The 12,276-nt window shown below is 43.8% G+C and overlaps 1 pseudogene; it reads right to left on the bottom strand.

Moving 5' to 3' along the window:
- Nucleotides 1-800: 800 nt before the first annotated feature.
- LOC143533715 (bifunctional bis(5'-adenosyl)-triphosphatase/adenylylsulfatase FHIT-like) overlaps nucleotides 801-12,276 on the bottom strand; it is a 28,397-nt pseudogene continuing 16,921 nt past the window's right edge.

Below are 12,276 nucleotides of genomic sequence, written 5' to 3'. Positions count from 1 at the left end.
CACAAAAGTTTAGATCGAGTGTTGTTATCAACTTTTAAAAGTGAAAAAATATTGCACATGAATAGGTTTATATCAACTCAAAAAATCAAGGACAAAAGGACTAGCATCACCATTCGCCAATATTTCGAGTTCAAGTGTTTCAACATGTTGTTAGATATGCATACTGGGATCTGTATAAACGAGTGGTCCTTTAGTCCATACCAAAGTGTAGCAAATAGTGATGCTACCCGTGATGTGCGACAACTAAACGAGGACGTTCATGTTTTAATTGTGAAAAAATGTGACACCCCACACGTTTGATTATCACATATACTCGTTTTGTGATGAAATGCTTGTGTTTACTAGTTGCTTTTATAATTCTTCTGAGCGATGGAAAGTGATAACTTTGAGTCAATACGAAACTTCAAAATTTTCTTATATCTACATGACGTCCAAGAACACTAAGTTATATTCCTCAAACTATTAATTTGTTTCGAAATCTCTATATTAAATTTGTTGCCGCTCAATATTCATAAGGATGTTTTAAAAACAAAATACGAAATTGTAGCACCAAAGTTATAATTGAAAGATATAAATACAATATAAGCATGAAAGTATAATCCAATGCTAGATTTTGTTAGAGATACTACCTGATCGCAGCACATAACAACAATCAGGTTAATATAAATAAAGACTCACAGAGTCACAGTTTCATCTAATAATGTTTATTACATTTTTCCTTTATTACTTATTTACATTTTAAAAGCACATAATTTTATTTAGATTCAGTAAAAGGGTAAGGGTAATTATAAGTGTTCAAATGTGTGAATTTGTAGATTAAGTACCAAGGTGGAGACATTTATTGTGTATTTTAAATGAAAAGCTTTCTGTATTCAGCTGCTTCTTGAGCCATTTCATCCATGTTTCTATCTTTCCTTTGCTTGTCCAAGTCGTGTCGTTTCTTACGTTCTTTCTCCTCCTCATTAATCTACAAATGTTCAATTACGTCAAGTAATCACAATGTTATAAAGCATACCATGAAAAAGCATTGTTTTTAAAAGATTATATTTTAGCAAGTGTATAAAATATAACCACTGACACAATATACAGACAATACTGACATGGATACAGGCTATATGTTTTATACAAGTTGTATGTAGTCAAAGTATACTGAGCGTATGATGTTGTACATGGATAAAAAAATGATTGACTTGACCATTAACAAAGCCGTACGGCCCATAATAAAATTTTCGCCTTGTATGATGTCAACTGTGTCTGTAGCATCACTAGTGCATCTATAGCCTCGTATAAGTAGCAGCCTCAATATTTTAAGGAAAGTAAAAGGTGTACGAACTTACATCATCATTGATCTCATCATTATTCTCAAAACCCTCGCCTTTTCGAGGGGCAATTGTAACATCCCTAAAGTTTAGGTCCAAATTTATGAAGATGGAGGACCAAAATAATTATGAGATAGGTAATGAGAAGAAATAAGATAAAGAAAACAAAAGCATATTATGATAAGGAAATAAGGAAATTCCATCTCACACAGAAAGTGAGAAAGAAATAAAAGCACTTTATAAGGAAGGAGTTTTTCATGGTAATGTTCTTATGTAGCTAACCACTCTCACTAGTCTTAACGGAGGGTGCGAAGCACCCGACGCGCACGGGCACTAGCTCGGGCACGGGCGATGGGCGCAATGTGGCGCTTTGATGGTGCACTTTGCACGCTCGCATCGCCGCGTGTCACACCCGGCTTCATGGGCCTAGGCGTGTGACCATAGTTGGTACCTGTTTTGAAAATACATCAAAGTATATGTTGCGTAGCAGAAGTCTTTTCTTGATTAAAATATTCATTTATAGAAAACCCAGAAATTAAACACCGGTATTGTCTTACAAAACATTAAAAGTGATAAAACGTTAATTTACATCTTTTACATAATTAAAACCAAACTGAGCCATCAGATGCGTCTAATGGCTATATCTTCCATCTTCTACTACACATTTCTACTGATTACCTGTAAAATAGTTTTATAAAATACGTCAGCGACAATTGCTGGTGAACACGCTGACACTAAATCATTTATATAAACCTTTAGCTTCACTCGTAACAACTCAACGGCCCTATAGACCGACGTACCAAATATATCACATAGTCAAGCCCTAACGGCCTTATAGACCGGCTCAATGAGCAGGGACATGATGCTAAGCGTGGCGGGGTATGCCTACCCTCTGACCACATATGAATGGATCCAGACACACGCATATCTAGCCCGAGAGCCAGCAACTACTAAAGTTTTAGGGATCTATAATCCCATGTAAACTGTGACACGTTGAAATGACTCGATTAAAGAGTTTAAAAATAGAGTTGGGAGCGTATTCACCTTTTGATGAGTTGCTCAATTAACAACTTCCCTGTATTTAATGAATGATTACCTCGAACCTATAGTTCGAGAATAATAGTTTAATAGTTTATCTAGATCAAATGATCTAGCTTCAGACCTTTATTCTGGTTAAGTAGCTTTAAACCTTGATTGAATATCTTCTTGTTAAAATATTACTTTATACCTTTAGTCTATAAAATCATACATTTTGATATTGACGTTTCTTCCTATAAAAGAAATCATTTAAATTTCACTTTCTTCCTTTAGAAGAAACTGCGTTTATAAAACTACTATGTTTCCTCTTTTAGAATAAACATTATTTATTCAAAATGATTACTTTGTTTACTTAAAACCATTTTGGTTCGTATGATGTTTTGTGTAGCATGCTTTGGCCTAATAAGTTTGAACACTCTCATCAAGCTCTCCAGGAAAGCAAACAGGTCTCGCGGTTGATTGGATTTAAAAGAATTACTTTCCATAGATAAGAGACTCGACTACCGGTGTTATCACCCTTCCAGTTACTACATGCCCGTCATATTTTTCTGTTTAATTATTTATAAGCATCGTTTATAAAAGAAATTAACGTTTCTTCCTTCAGAAGGACGTTAATTGTTCTTCCTTCAGAAGGACGTTAATTAACAATAACCTTTGTATGCAAAACTTTATGCTTCTTAATAATAAAGAAACGTCTATTTTTGTAAACCTTTATAAATAAAAAGCTTAAATATATCTATAAACTTTCCAAGGTTAAGGCTATACCCTCGACTACGATCTAAGCTATCAGTTGAAATATCTTAAACATAACTCTTACCTTAAAACGGGTATAGCAGTTAAGGAAGAACAAGCAGTACTTTGACTATACGTAGGGTGTCAGGGTGAGCATCGAACTCTAGAGCGGCGTCGGGACTCTAACTCGGTGGCATGAACTTCGAGACATTGGGAGTGGTTTGGTGGTTTGGATGCCACAAATTAGGAGCCCATGCTCACTATTTATAGCCATCCCCGGTCGGACCGTCACCACCATGCGACATGTATCATTCTTGATGATGAGTCATGTCATAAGGTGGTGACATGTGGCATTCAAATTGATTAGTCATTAGCCACGTGTCAATTTGTGAGGGCACGAGTTGTTATGCGTTGACATGTGTCTTTTTGTGTTGCCACTATGTGACATGTGTCATTTCATGGTGATGAGTCATCGGACACGTGTCGCTTTCATATATCTTTAGCTAAATGACTAACTGGTCCCTTAACTTTCTAATTTGTCAAAATTTATATGGAACTTGGTAGGGTGTTACACCGCGAGCCGCATAATAGCCGCTTTAGTATTTTTGAACTGTGGAAGAGAGATCGAGATATGACGAGCTACCATAGACCAGGTATTGAAAATGAAAATTTAGTTCCTTCGCGCGACACAAAGAAAACAGGTAAGGAAACTTCGCGCGACGCGAAGTAGCGATGAAGTAACCTTGCCTGGTTCTGACACGTGTCACCACGTGGCAAGTCTAGTGGGTTGACTCAGCAAACCTATTGGTGTACTTTGCACGATGTGAAAGAATAAATTAATAAGAGTAAAGTGCCAAAATCGTCTCTGAGGTTTGGTCAATACTACGAATTTCGTCCAAAAAATTTATTTTTCGCATATAGGCCATAAAGGTTTAACACATGTTGCCAATTACGTCCAAATCACTAACTCCGTTAGTTTCTAAGCGTTAAGAGTCCTTAAGATAGGAATAAATTTGTCTTTTCAGATTATCTAATATTTTTTTCATTTTTTAATCTTTGAATTTTAACAACAAACAATTAAAAATAGAAAATAAAAAGGAAATATATTTGTTGTGAGTGGTTGTAACGTCCTCGTTTCGTTAAGTAAATAAATAATGTAAGTCGGTATATTTTTAATTACCGTGTCACGAGAAATCATTATAATTAATTAAATAATATGTAGTATATAGTTAATATTAAGAGGGTTTAATGGACTTAAGAGCGATTTGGGCCTAAAAGCCTTTGGGCCTTGCCTATTTAAACCTCTAAACCCTAGAATTCCTATCCTTATCACTCCCTCATCATCTCCCTATCATTCACACATAACCACACACACACAAAAACCTCATGTACAAACATTCTAAATCCAAATCATCCATCCTAGATCTAGCTCAATCACACCAAAAGGTAAACAATTTATATTTATTTCACTTCATTTCTTGTTGAGATTTATAAGAAACGAAACAAAACTTACGAGACCGGCATAAATAAACCCGGTACGTGTAAACAAATAAATATACTCATATATATACAAATTTGAACAAAAGGGTTACATGTATGGCATAAACAACTAAGGTGTAAACCAGAAAACTTGAAACCGAAACCCGCAAAAGTCTAACCCAAATCAGAACAGACGGACTGGGTGGGTTTTGAATCCGAACTGAAGAAACACTAATCGACCCCGGGCAGATTATGGATAATCTGGGGGTTAAGTAATGTTTCCCACGAGGGTTAGGTCCGGCAGAGATGGTTATTCTGATGACCTGCAAAACAGACACCGTAAGCTCGTCACTGAGAGGGGGGGGGGTTCCTCCTTGTGACCACCCTCCGGCGTGAGAATCAGACTAGATTGCTCTGAATATGTGTATATAAAGAGAGATTGCTAGAGAAGATAAGATACAAGATGATGATACCGTTCCAAGGTGTTGGAGTATTTATAGCCGAAGGTAGGTTTCCAAGCAGGTACAGCCAGCTGTATAATATTCTTGTTCTACCAACTATGGGCTACGCACGTGCCATGCTGGTTGGTGGGTAGGTAGCGGCTGATAGTGACAAGGCCGGCTGTGTACTGTTCCCTTTCCACCAACTGCAGGCTATGTGCGGGCCACGACAAGGGTTGGTGAGTAGGCAGCGGCTAATAGTGACAAACAGTACTAGAGCATGCTCCTCCTCGTACTGTTGTCGGTGAGCTGTCACCCTATGATTGGTTCATGGGCTGCTTTGGTCAGATCTTGTCTATTTTGTCCATACCTTGGCAGGTATAGTACAAAAGATCTTCCAGAAGCATACGGACTGGCTCATTTGGGTGGGAGTATTCCCACCTTGCTCATTCCTTCAGGTGACACTGAATTATTGAGTTAGTGCCTTGTGCGTGTAGCCTTGCTATTAGTGCGGGTAGCCTTCCCTGATGGCTTGTATCCGCAGCTGCGGGGACAGGCGGGGTACTTCACCATTGGGAGGCTTTCCCTGCGGGAACAGCTGGCGTACTGCGCGTAAGGTCTTCATCTCTGAGCATGGTGGGTCCTGCGGAACCAGTTGGTCCTTGCGCAGACGTCCATCTTCAAGGTGAGTCTTGCGGGTCCAACTGGGCTCTGCTGGGACCTACCTCTTCAAGTCCCCCCAGTCCAATGTTCTTCTCATGAATTGTTAATAAGTGATGTGAACTTTGGACTTAAGCAAGGGGTTTTGAAAAGGATTTAGTTTTAAGGTTGTCCGTGGGGATTCTTCCCGCGGTTTCCCTAATGTCACGTGCAGAAATTCCCAACTTTTCTGCTTGATCTTTGGGTATGATGCGGGTAGGTGTGTAACCTCCTCGCAAGTCAGGAGCGTTGAGTTTCACTTGTGTAGATTCTCCACGAGGTTTTGGTAGTTTTAAACATAGTGATCAATTATGTTAAAGAACCAATTCCATCATGGAGCTTCAAACAATCTAGTTCTCAACGTTCCCGCTATGCGGGGATGTTATTTCCCTTTCCGCAAGCATGGCCCAGAAGATCCTTCTTGGTTTCAATTCCCTGCGAGTGCTAAGTATGTGAAGGGTTTCGCCTTGACACTGTACCCGCACTCGTCTTATAGTTATCTTACTTCCAAGGTATTCTTGGCGTCCATTCCCTGCGGGTGCTAAGTATGTGAAGGGTTTTGCCTTGACACTGTACTCGCACCTGTCTTATATTTACTTGGTTGCCAAGGTAAGGGGTATAGTCCCGCTTACTTTTGAATCTTTTTGAATCTTTTTGAAATTCGAAGAGTTGGTGAAAGGAAAAGAACAGTCCAAACTGTTAAAACGTCGTCCGACGGTTTCTTCTGACAGTGTCAGGACGTGCAGGAAGTTATGGCGACGTGACAGTATATGGTCATTCCAGACGCTTTTTCAGGCGCGTGGGCGCGATTTTTCGGGCGCGTGGGTGCGGATTTTACGGCGCGCGTCCCGTCAACAGCTGTTGCCAGCTTGCTTTTTCCACGTGTCATAGTTTCATTGCACCAGCTCTTTTCTCTCTCCTCCGCATTAAATTCATCGCATTCATTGCGATGGGTATATAAAGGGGGAGAGGGTTCACGGTAATCCACACTTTCACTTCTTTCTTCTTCTTCTAAGCGATTTCCGGCGAATACTCTAACTTTCTGTCAAGCATTCTCCTGAAATCGTTCTTTACCTCCAAAACATGTCGTCTACTCATGATCCAGAAGCTACCGTCGAGTAGTCTGACTTGTATGTCGAGAACCCGACGTCTACGTCCGATAAGGACGATTAGAGCACTGCTGGCAAATGCCAGTGTGCTCTTCCCATCGAGCTTTACCGGTACATCGTCCGGAAGTTCATGCTCGAGCCGTTCGAGCCTGAGTTTCCGGAGCCACACCAGACGGTGTACGATGCCCCCAAGGGCAAAATAGGGGTATATGCCGCCTTCTTCGTCTATGGGAATCTTAGGTTCCCGTTGACAAAGTTTGTATACTGTGTTCTGGATAGACATGGTGTGCACCTGACGGAGGTACACCCAATGGCGATCGCTAAGATCCACCATTTTGAGTGGGTGTGCCTCATTCTTGGCGTGGATCCCCACGTCGACCGCCTGATGACCTTCTACTCCTGGAGGTGCATCCAAGGCTGGCACACCCTGGTCACCCGGATCAAGGGTTTGAAGATCTGCGCTACCGAGCGCAGTCTTCGGTCTTGGAAGCGGGAGTTCTTTTACATCTCTGCCCGTGTCGTCCCTATTGGGATGACATTTAAGAACCGGAGAGCTCTCCCCAGCCTTCACGCCTCCAACTACCAGGAGGCGGAATGGTTCTCCAAGATTTCCCGGATCCAGACTCCGGTTTACCGCTTTCCGGAGTCCGGGATGGTGATGCTCGGTATGAGCAGGGTGTGGAAGGATGCTGGGGCGGATGCGCCACAGATTCCCATCGTACTTGAATACGGTTTGAACTTTATCCCTTACGGTATGCTCCGTCTTCTTTGTTGATTTAAGGTTTTTTCTAACTGTTTTTCTTTTTATTTCAGAGGGAAATGACTTGCAGTCTCTCCTGCATCCGCGGGAAGCTGATGGTCCCGCTCGGTTGGGTACTCGTGCTCTTGACGAGAACGAGTTGCCCATCCTTGCGCAGACTGCGGATCGGTTTGTGGAGGCCTACCCGCCAGGCCACGAAATACTGAGCGCCACGCGGCCAGGTAAAAGACTATTTAACCCTCGCCCTCTGAATGCTAAAACCTCTGCTGGAATTCCTCTAATCTTGTCATCTTCTGATGAGGAATCCGCAGATGGTCCTTTTCTTGCGCGGAAGAAGAAGGCTGCTGGCGGGAAGGGCAAGGCGAAGGTAGCCTCCACTGCCGACCAGGTGAACCGGTCTGAGTCGGAGACCGAGAGTGAAGAGGCGGCGGGGAACCCAGGTGGTGTTGAGACCACTGCTCTGGAGGTTGAAACGGCTGTCACCTCCGAGCAGCCCAGGACAACGACGGTAACCGGTACGAAGAGGCCGGCTCCATCGGGTTCGTCCCCGCCCGTTCGCACCTTCAAGCTCAAAAGGAACTGTAAGAATACTTCCTTTATCTTAACTGCATAACTTTCCGCCATTATACTTATATATCTTCTTTGTGCAGGCGTGGATGCTACCGCATTCCAGGGTGGAGCGGGGAGGAGCACCTCCGGACCCATGACGGTAGGTTTGGTCAACCTACCTGAGGCGATGACCCAGGCGACTGCGCCTGCTTCAGTTGTTGGTTCAGTTGCTCACCCGGTTGAGCCAACTGTTCCAACTGTGACGACATCCCCGCCGGCTGTTAGTGCCATATTCACTGATTCCTTCACTGAGCCGGCGGTGAGTGTTTCTGTGGATTCTTCCACAGCCGCGGCCGCGGTTGTGAGTTCACCTCCGTTGGTTTCTACCACGGCGGCCTCCGCTATGCCTCCTCCTGCGCCGGCGACTACGGCCGGTCCTTCAGGTATGTCCGGTGTTGGGGCGTCAAGCCAATCTCTGCCTCCTTCCCATCTGCCTGACCTCTTGGATGGATATCCATTAGGTTCGGGTGATGGTTTTGCGGCTACAGGCCTGTCGTCGACCCTACAGGTGCGTAGGGTTATTTTGGCCTTTTATTATTTTATTTTATATTTTTTTTATCATCTTTTCTTAACTGCTTTTTGCTTTTGCAGTGTCGGATTCCAATGAAGTGTATGTTCCACGATGGAACATCCGCCGAGGAACAACCCTTCGGACGCCTGTGGAATGCGTCGAGTGGGCGCGCCACGCCGCCCCAAGTGGGGCGCTGGGGGAAGCAATGTCAAGCTACCAGGAGGGTAGGTTGACAAATGAGCTCCGCATTTTCGTAGCCCGGATGCAGCCGCGCGTCGAGCTGCTTTGTCGTGAAAACGACAAGTTAAAGGCAGCTCGTATCCAAGAAGTAGCTCAGGCGCGGGCTGTCCGGGAGGAGAACAGGAGGCTCTCCGCCGTTGCTGCGGAGAAGTAGAAGGCCTTCAAGGCCCTTGAGGTTGAAGTTCAGGCTCGTCTCGAGGCCCGTTCCAAGGCCGCCCAAGCTGTTAATGAACAGCTTCGGTTGGCTAAGGAAACTGCACGGAACGCAACCGAGAGGGCCACCAAGGCTGAAGCTGCTGCTGAGCCTCTACGCATCGAGAATGAGGAACTTAAAGCCAAATTAGAGAGGCTCCAGCAGGCTCATGATGCCTTGGCCATGGAAGATGCCAAGAAGCTCCAAGAAATCTTGGACCAGAGGGGGGTGCTTGACCACACTGAGCGTAAGCTAAAGGGCGTCGAAGAGGCTGCAGCCAAAGATGTGTTGCTTGCCAACCTTACAAAGAACGAAGCCGAACGCGCCCGTAATGAAGCTCAAGCTGCCCTCTAGGAGGCTCTGGTTACCAAGGAATGGCTTCTCCGAGAAGCGTTGTCTCAGGTATGCGCAGTTTCACAATTTCTTTACGTTTTTCCTTAGAAGAGTCTTTGATATACTTCTGTTTTTTAGGTTGTGCATCGGGTGTTCACGAACACATCATATGACGATGCGATGAGCACAGCTCTCAACGCTTCTCATGAGGATGGGGAAAAGGCTGGCTTCCTGCTTGGTCTAGGGTTTGTTGAACAAGGCATTCCGCCTTCCAACTTCCCTCTTTACAATGTGGATACTGAAGTTGCGTATGACCAAGCAGTGAATCAGTATGCCGCCTTCCCGCATCCGGTGGTGGAGAAGGTAAACGAGATTGCTGCTGCTGATGATGGGCTAGCTATCCTCAAAGCTTTCCTTGAACCGCCACACTCTACTGATGGTGCGGGTCCAAGTGGGAGTGGTCCTGAAGCTTGATACTTTAGATCCCTTTCCACCATTAGAGTAGATTTTTATGTTTGTAGACTTCTAATCTTGTATGCGGGTATGTACCCAGCAATTCTTGTAATGTTTGAATGTTGATGGAATAAAGATTATTTGTTAATGCCTTGCCTTGTTTATTTCGCGCATATTTTGTTTTAACTTAACAATTTCTTGAGTACTTAGATAAGTTAACTTTTCAACGTGGCAGATAATAAGTTAAAGTTTTGCTTCCTCTTTCATGATTGTGCGGATAAGACCGTCACTTTCACTTAGTAGGATGGCTAAACTTTACCTATATCTGACCTGCGTGGAAGTTTCTCATCTTTTCCTTTGAAATTTTCTAAGTGTTTTGAATAAGTTAACCTTTCGACGCGCGGTTGCCAATAGGTTAATGTTCAGTTTCCTCTATCATGATTGTGCGGGTAGGACCGTCACTTTCATTTGTTGGGATGACCAAACTTCACCTATAGCTGACCTGCGTGAAGGTTTTCCTTATCTTTTCCTTAGAAATTTTTACCGTTTTATGTGTTTATGCGGGTTTTGCCGCCTTCCACACGCAACGACTTACTTCTTCCCATATTTATGCGGTGAATACCGGCATATCAGTGTGGGAAGTTCATAAATATAAAGGTAAGGCTATCAACACAATGTGATAAAGGAGAATCATTTCCATTAGAAGTGGCTCTAGGCCTTTTCTTTACAAGTTTGGAATTGATCTACATGTAACATTTGCGTAATTGAGCTCCGTTCCATGTTCTTGGGATAGGAGTGCCATCGAGCCTTTCGAGCCGGTATGCGCCTTTTCCCAAAACTTCTTTGATAATGTACGGTCCTTCCCAGACCGGTGCCAGTTTTCCTGGGCGCTCTTAGTTTGAAGCCTCGTTGTTACGCAATATGTAGTCTCCTACATTGAAGTTGCAGAGTTTTACCCGCGTGTTGTAGTACTTTTGCATTTGTCGCTTGTAGTTTTCTTCACGCGCTGCGGCTAAGTCTCTGTGTTCCTCGGTTAGCATAAGGTCTAACCGTCTTTCCGCATCATTGTCTTCTGGCTGAATCAAGACCCTTGGTGAGGGTAAACCAATTTCGACTGGGACCATGGCTTCAGTGCCATAAGTGAGGCTGAACGGGGTTTCTCCCGTACTGGCCTTTTTCAGCGTTCTGTTTGCCCAAAGGACGTGTGGAACTTCGTCTACCCAGCCGGATCTGTGTTCCAGGAGTCTTTTCTTTATGCCTTCGACGATGCTTTTATTTGCTCTTTCCACCTCACCGTTACCTTGCGGGTGTGCCACTGAGGTAAAGGTGTGGGTGATTTGAAGTTCTTCCAGCCACTTTTGTAGCTTCTTGTCAGCAAAGTTGGTGCCGTTATCACTCACCAAAGTCTGTGGAAGTCCAAAACGACAAATAATAAATTCCCAAATAAATTTTTTAATATGTTTTGCGGTTGTTTGGGCTAAGGGTTTTGCTTCTATCCACTTGGTGAAGTAGTCGATGGCTACCACTAGAAATTGAACGTTTCCTGCTGCTGTGGGAAATGGGCCTGTCACATCGATGGCCCACTTCTGAAATGGCTATGAAGAGGTGACTGGAACAAGTTCATTCTTCGGGCGATGCGTGTTGGGTGCGTAGAGCTGGCAAGACCTACACTTTCGAATGTATGCCAGCGCATCCATATGCATCCCCGGCCAAAAGTATCCCGCGTTGTTTAGCTTAGCTACAACAGCGCGTGGACCTGCGTGTACTCCACAGATGCCTTCGTGTACTTCCCTTAGGAGGTAGTCAGCATCTTGGTTGTCCACGCATCTTAAGAGTGGGCCAAGAAAGTTACGTCTGTAAAGGATGTCATCGATGAGTTGATAGTTTAATGCTTTACAACGTATTTTTCTTGCCTGTGTTTTTGACTCTGGTAGTATACCCGCTGCAAGGTAATTTATTATCGGTGTCATCCACGTTTCTGTGCCGGTTTGGATGACACAAATTTCCTTGTGCGGGACTGATGGTGCTTCAAGGAGTTCAATGCGGATGTCCTTTCCCAAATGGGTGAAGGCTAATGATGCAAGCTTGCTTAACGCATCCGCAGATTTGTTTTCGCTACGCTTGACGTGTATGACTTTACAATCATTAAAATCACGCATAAGGGTTTTTGCTTGTGCGAGGTACATGGCCATTGTGTCATTCACGGCCGTGTACGTCCCGTTTATTTGGTTGGCTACTAACATGGAATCCACGTGGGCTTCCAAGTTTTTCACTCCCATCTTATGCGCAATTCTCAGCCCGGCCAAGAATGCTTCATACTCGGCTTCGTTATTCGTACTTGGAAAATCCAGTCGAATAGCG

The sequence above is a fragment of the Bidens hawaiensis genome, unplaced genomic scaffold, assembly GCF_021521415.1.
Source record: "Bidens hawaiensis isolate Kalapana, Puna unplaced genomic scaffold, B.hawaiensis_p1.1 tig00009843_1, whole genome shotgun sequence".
Taxonomy (NCBI): Eukaryota; Viridiplantae; Streptophyta; class Magnoliopsida; order Asterales; family Asteraceae; genus Bidens; species Bidens hawaiensis.
The sequence above is the reverse complement of the archived record's forward strand: the minus strand, read 5'-3'. Positions and strand labels throughout refer to the sequence as shown.